Below are 6,775 nucleotides of genomic sequence, written 5' to 3'. Positions count from 1 at the left end.
TAAATAGGGATTCTTTCCAATATCTCACCACTGATCAAGGGAATCAAAATACTATATTAAGAGACTACAACTAAAACTGTTCCTATCTTTGCATCTGAAATAACATAATTCACTAAATGGCACATAATGACATCTATTATGAACATGCATTTATCTTCATGACAGGTGTAATGTCATATCATGAACCTACATTCAATTAAAGTGATAGTAAAATTAGGTTTAATATGCATAAAATTCTGATTTGTAGCCACAAATTAGCTAAATGAGCATCAATTTCAAATGAGGGCTTCCTAAATTGTGTGCATGTGTTAATAGTGTAGTGTAATTAACATCTACATGAATGTCTGTGTATCCAAATGAGCTCAACTTTGCCAGAAAGTGCCGTCTGCACCTTTTGTTAGGATTTTTAAAAGTGTGCTTGATTTGCCTAACTCCAATGGAATCCTAATAAGGCTATTTATTGCAAGTTTGCATGAAATACATACTTCTTTTGCACAAATGCACATTTCACACTTATGTTATATACTGAATTTCTCATCCCTGATTTCTCTTTTGTTCATATTAGACAACTGAGTACAAAATTGGATTCTCTCCTATCATGTCTGAGACTCCTTAGTCTTAACAAGCAATCTCATTTTATTCTCAGTCTTAACTACTGTTGTATCATTGAATTTTGATCAGCAGAACACTATAAAATGGGATTGCTTGTTAAGATGTGTTTGGTAGATGTTTGTGGCCGAGAAAGGAAGACAACAAGTACTGGTTGAAGGCACAGCAAGGAAATATTCTCAATTTTCAGACAAAATACTGCAAAGACTTTTGTCCTTGTTTTTTATTGCACTTATTGGTCCCCAGAGCATGTCAGTTATTAAAAGAGTGAACGAGAGCCGAGTTAAAACTTACCAAACTCTTTAAGTTAATAATGTAAACAGACAAAAAAAAAACATTGGTAAATGTTGTTTTTAAGGTTTTATACATTTTTATGTGTCACAGATCTTTCAGGAATTTTTCATTCAGAAGATCTACTTGGATCTTATTTTGGAGAAAATGGAAAATTTACAAAAGAAAAAAAAAGGAGCAAATTTACCCAAATTTCTTTTTGGGTGGGTACGTATTTTGTACGACCCCAACAGCACAAATTCAAATCGGCTCTGTCTGTCATACCAAGTGATGTCATTTTGGAAACGGGAGGGGGCTGGGGTGTTTAGATTGTGCTGAAACAAACATGTGGTTAAGTTTATAGCTTGATGGCGTGCAAGGGTAAGATTGCAGGTATTTTATGAATGAAAAACTGAGATGGAAAGACAAGAGATGGAGATTGGTTAAGATGTGTGTCATTTTAGTGTTGTCTGTTTCCAGTGATGTGCATCTTAGAGGACGTTTTAGCCTGTAGCTCTTTTCCACAACACTGTGTCAAAACCTAATGGGCATCCCATCACCCAAAGTGATCATTTTGACATTTTCTTCATCCAACCAAACCAAATTCAAAATACACAGCACTGCTGGTAAATTCCATTTTGGACTGTCCAGTCAGTTGTTATTAACTTCTCAGGAAATGGCAGGCCCTGCCATACCTAATAACATGTCTCCCTCATTTAAAAAAAAAAATAATAAATATTAGGCATACTTATACTGGGCTTTTGCAATTACTCAATCATGGCCATTCCACTGTGCTAAACTTTAAAAACATTTATGAGGGATATTTTTTTTATTATATTATATATTTAACCTTATTTTGGGTCACTACAATGAAGAAAATGAGTATTGGAACAAATGTGAAAACAAATTAAAATAACATGAAAATAGGCCACAACTTGGGATAAAAATTAAAAGTATTAACGCCGTACATGTTCATCTATCAATATATTTATACGTACATATTCACTTATGTATATATAATGTGGAAATAAATACTTATTAGAAACAATTTTGGCGCAGGAAGATAAACAAAAATGTTTAGAGCATTTTCTGAGATGGGCAAACATTTTAAACTGGCGGTTGTCTTTAATTCATTTCTTGGTTTAAATATAATTTACTAATAATTTCATCATAATTTTACGAAACAAACCTATTCGAGGTGAATCAACAACACGATTCCATTTTTCTTTGCATCTACCACCTGCATCTACTTGCTAACCGCCTCACCCTAATATGCCTCCCAATACTAACGGTTTTCCGCATAGAACATGCTGTGTATTTATTTCTTACATGATGTTGAATAATGCACTACATTTTGTCATCGTAGTAGCACTCCTGTCACAAATGTCAGTCCAAATATTTCTTGCTTCATACAAATATGCATAGTGTATATAAACCCACAATATATACATAACATTTATTTTTCCAATTGAAATTGAATAGTTGGGCCTGGTCAATATATTCAGTAATATTTGACTACCAACATCAAAACGCAGATCTGAGATTATTTACAAAAAAGGTATTATATAGAGTTACATATCTTCATTAACATGCTCAATTGCTCCTTTATGTCCCTTTTTAAACTTGCATGACCTCCTTTTGTAAATACAGTACAAAGTTCTATCAATGTGGCACCAAAAAAAAGGAAGAATATGAGAAAAGTTGCTCGCCTTTTGTCTTTTCTTGTCGGCTTGGCTGTCTTGACCATCACTAGAATGCATTCAAATATTTTTGTTGACATAGAAGTTCAAAAATGAATAATATCTACTTTTTTCAACTGTTACTTTACTATGTCACTTTTTAGGAGCTTGGTGATGGGAAGTTTGTTTATATGCATATTGATTACAAAAATAATTATGGTGAGATTTGTCGATGTCATCGTATTCAAGGACAAGTGTTTCGGATGGTCAATTTTAACAAATATACACATTTCTTTAAAATGTGTGCAATTACTCATATTACAGAGTGAAAATCATTGTATATGACTTCAGGTCTTTGCCAAGGACTGAGCATAGAGATTATGCTGAAAGGAGGCATTTATACATTGTGTCTGCATATATAGTAGCAAACTGCTGGATTTTCTTTTAGTTTTATTCATAATACATTTTTACAAAGGATGATATTTGCCCTTGTTTGCACCTCACCTCCTCTAGGACAACCAAGCCTTATGAATTTTGTGAAGTGCAACATTTTGAATGTTTGTATGTCATTCAGAAAAAAAAACTTTATTTCTATAAGTTGATACTGCCACAATAAATCTCCCTAATGTAACATACGGTATGCATTATCCTGATTGATTGAGAGCAGTAGAAGTAGCACTAAAAAACACATAAGTCCTTATGCTTCATTTTTTTTATTTGGATACTTTTTTACAACTTCACGATGCACGGAATTCACAAATTGTGAGGGATTACTGCAATAAGATTTTGCAAGTCATCTCATCTCACGGGCATAAGAAAGAGTGACTGCTGCTGGCGGTTGTCGCTGGCACACAGCACCTCGTGTTTGCTGCACTAATTCATTTCGCACTTTCAGCCGCAGATCAACAGCAGTACAAGTCATGAGTGTGATGCAAAAGAGTGAAGAAATGTGCTTCGTATTCACTTGTAGCTCCAAAAAAAAGTTTGGGAATACATGGAAATAGCAAAGAGAAAAAAATATGACTTCATGCAAAGACATTTCTATATATATGTAGTCAAGACATTCCAATAATGACAAGGTGAAATGTGGTCAATTTGTGGCATAGAGGTTAACTCACCTTCTTCCCATGTGAAAGACTGGGGTTTCAATACCAGTCAGGAAACATTTTCCCTTCGTCGTTTCAATATATTTGTAGTCAAGACATTATAATAATGACAGAGAAAGTTGTAGCCTTAACCATGGCATTGAGTTTAGTTCACCTGCCTTGCATGTGGGAGACCAGGGTTTGAATCCTGGTCAGGAAACATTTTCCCTTAATTGTATCTATATATTTGTAGTCAACACATTCCAATAATGACAAATGAAACTATACCTTATCTGTGGAGTAGAGGTTAGTTCACCTGATTCCCATCTGGGAGACCTGGGTTCAAATCCCAGTTGTAACACATTTTTACTTAGTTGTTTCTGTGTATTTGCAGGCAAGACCTTCAAATGATTACAAAAGAAAGTGTAGCCACTTGATGGCGCAGAGGTTAGATCACTGGACTCTCACATGGGAGACCTGGGTTCAAATCCCGGCTGGGACACATTTTCACTCAGTTGTTTCTCTGGACTTTTTGTCAAGAGACTCAAATGATTACTAAAGGAAGTGTAGTCACTTGGTTGGCGCAGAGGTTAGTTCACTGGACTCCCGTCTGGGAGACCTTGGTTCGATTCCCGGTCGGGACACTTTTTCACTTAGTTGTTTCTGTGTACTTCTTGGAAAGACACTCAAATGATTACTAAAGAAAGTGTAGTCACTTGGTTGGCGCAGAGGTTAGTTCACTGGACTCCCGTCTGGGAGACCTTGGTTCGATTCCCGGTCGGGACACTTTTTCACTTAGTTGTTTCTGTGTACTTCTTGGAAAGACACTCAAATGATTACTAAAGAAAGTGTAGTCACTTGGTTGGCGCAGAGGTTAGTTCACTGGACTCCCGTCTGGGAGACCTTGGTTCGATTCCTGGTCCGGACACTTTTTCACTTAGTTGTTTCTGTGTACTTCTTGGAAAGACACTCAAATGATTACTAAAGAAAGTGTAGTCACTTGGTTGGCGCAGAGGTTAGTTCACTGGACTCCCGTCTGGGAGACCTTGGTTCGATTCCCGGTCGGGACACTTTTTCACTTAGTTGTTTCTGTGTACTTCTTGGAAAGACACTCAAATGATTACTAAAGAAAGTGTAGTCACTTGGTTGGCGCAGAGGTTAGTTCACTGGACTCCCGTCTGGGAGACCTTGGTTCGATTCCCAGTCGGGACACTTTTTCACTTAGTTGTTTCTGTGTACTTCTTGGAAAGACACTCAAATGATTACTAAGGAAAGTGTAGTCACTTGGTTGGCGCAGAGGTTAGATCACCGGACTCCCGTCTGGGAGACCTGGGTTCGATTCTCGCTGTCGTCCTTTGGCTGAAAATAATTGGAAAGAAGAATTGGTCAATGGAATAAGAAGAAGGGGAAAAAAAAAAGAAAAATCTTTTTAATTTATATTAAACACTTAGTCATACTTTTCAGCAAAAGGTTATATTCCGAACTGCCTTCGGCAGTTCGGAAGACAGTTGAAGGACCTGTCTGTGCGAAAGGCGTTCTCGGGTCGGCCTTCGGCCGACCCTCGACCGCTTGCTTGGTCAGTGAACCGCCGACACCGGGAAGCGAACTCACGTTCTCTCGGTGCAAAGGCGAGTGTGCAACCCACTACACCAACTCGTGCCCCACTTATACATGGGTGTTGAAACGTTTTATCCAAGGAAATGGGTGTAAACACTTAGTCATTTTTTTGACTAAATGTTTCATCCACCACTGAATATTTATTTAGTTAGACACTTAAGCATTAATACTTATTCTTTTACCTGAACAATTGTGGGAAAATCTTTGCCTGCACCGGGATTTGAACCCAGGTCCTCAGATGTGGCAGACTGATGACTTAACCACTGGGCCACCACCCGGTGAGAGAAAGCAGTAGTACCTGTATGCTTTATCCAAGGAAATGGGTGTAAACACTTAGTCATTTTTTTGACTAAATGTTTCATCCACCACTGAATACTTATTTAGTTAGACACTTAGACATTAGAACTTATTCTTTTAACTGAATAACTTTAGGAAAATCTTTGCCTGCACTGGGATTTGAACCCAGGTCCTCAGATGTGGGAGACTGATGACTTAACCACTGGGCCACCACCCTGTGAGAGTTAGTGGTAGTACTTGTAGTTTTGTCTCATTCATTGACCTGAAAATAATTGGAAAATCTTTGCATGCACTTGGATTTGAATCCAGGTCCTCAGATGTGGGAGACTGATGACTTAACCACTGGGCCACCACCTTGTGAAAATAAGCAGAAGTATTTGTTGTTTTGTCTCTTTTCACTCATACTTTAACTGTATTTCAGGCTATTTTCTTTTTTTTCCCTTAAAAAACGACATAGTATAGTAAGGCTTAAAAAACGACATAGTATAGTTAGGCTTAAAAAACGACATAGTATAGTTAGGCTTAAAAAACGACATAGTATAATAAGGGCCAGGTGCAGGACAACACCCTGAATTGGTAGCCAGCCAATCGCAGGGCACAAGGAGACAGAAAAACATTCATGCTCACACTCATACCTAGGAGCAATTTAGAGTGTCCAAACAGCTTACAATGCATGTCTTTGGAATGTGGGAGGAAACCAGAGCACCCGGAGAAAACCCACACAGGCTTCGGGAGAACATGCAAACTCCACACATTTGGATTGAGCTGAATTTGAACTCATGTGCCCCACTGTGAGGTTGACGCACAATCCACTCATCCACCGGCCGCCCAGGTTTTTTTTAATGTGTCGCAGCTGTAGCTGCAGTATGGGTTTTATAGCCATAAAAAGTTATTGAGGGTTGGATTGAATCTGACGTAGCACTACTAGGCTTAGGTGTTAAATGCACTACCTGCCACTGCTTCCGGGATATATCAAGAGCTCGTGTTTGAAACATTTATATGTAGGTAAACGTTCGAGGTTACATCACAGTCACATGGCATGGTCTCATGAGGTAAGCATACCCATGATGGTGGTGAACCAGTGCACCTCCCTGGACAAACATGGCACCAGATAATTCGGAGCCCACTCTCAACCTGTTACACATCGCTCCTGCTTTGAAACAGATGACATGGAATAGCTGTCCCACTTAATATTTCAAGCAAACATCAATCATTTTG

The sequence above is a fragment of the Stigmatopora nigra genome, chromosome 4 (genome assembly GCF_051989575.1).
Source record: "Stigmatopora nigra isolate UIUO_SnigA chromosome 4, RoL_Snig_1.1, whole genome shotgun sequence".
Lineage (NCBI taxonomy): Eukaryota > Metazoa > Chordata > Actinopteri > Syngnathiformes > Syngnathidae > Stigmatopora > Stigmatopora nigra.
The sequence above is the reverse complement of the archived record's forward strand: the minus strand, read 5'-3'. Positions refer to the sequence as shown.